The sequence below is a fragment of the Camelina sativa genome, chromosome 18 (genome assembly GCF_000633955.1).
Source record: "Camelina sativa cultivar DH55 chromosome 18, Cs, whole genome shotgun sequence".
Lineage (NCBI taxonomy): Eukaryota > Viridiplantae > Streptophyta > Magnoliopsida > Brassicales > Brassicaceae > Camelina > Camelina sativa.
The window spans coordinates 69,027-69,679 of NC_025702.1; the positions used below are offsets into that span (position 1 = coordinate 69,027).

General features: G+C 38.1%; 1 protein-coding gene across 1 annotated transcript in view; it reads left to right on the forward strand.

Moving 5' to 3' along the window:
* The window catches only part of LOC104762991, a 4,320-nt gene that overhangs the window by 3,162 nt on the left and 505 nt on the right, over positions 1 to 653 (forward strand). The window lies entirely within an intron of this gene.

Sequence of the window (653 nt, forward strand, 5' to 3'; positions counted from 1 at the left end):
GTCGAGTGCTGCTCGAGTTCATCCCCAGAACTCTGTGTCTATGATTTGTGTTTGTCTTGTTTCATTCCTGTTTCATTCCAGTTGCATACATTTAGTTTTCAGTTCATTAATTATCTTGCATTAGTTCATTAGTAGTAGTCTCTGTTTCTGTTCTTGCTTTATCACTGTTTCAATCATTCAGTTTCATTTGCATCTAGTTGTTAGTTCTTGTAGTTTATTTTCTGCATTTTACATTTTCTTCCTAGGATTGTTAGTGACAAACAATCTTTACATTTGTCTTAACTTAGATTCATATGCATATCTTAATTGTTCACAAACACTCATTTAGGATTGATACCTCTTGTACTGCAATAGCATAAGGGGAATTGAAACACCCATCCATCATTCCATTCATATCTCACCATTGCATACATCATCATTCACACCACAAAATAAACTTGTTTCAATTTGGCGCCGTTGCCCATTTGAGTGTGTTTTTGTGACATTTAGGATCCATATTAGTCTAAGATTAAGTTCTTTTATACGCTTGTGAGGTTGCTGTACTCGAATCTTCTGTTTCTGGGTTGAAGTTCCATTTCAGGCACCACTCGACCAGTCACTCGACCATCACTCGACCGAGTCGTGATCGAGCACCTGCTCGAGCCAGAAGCCGG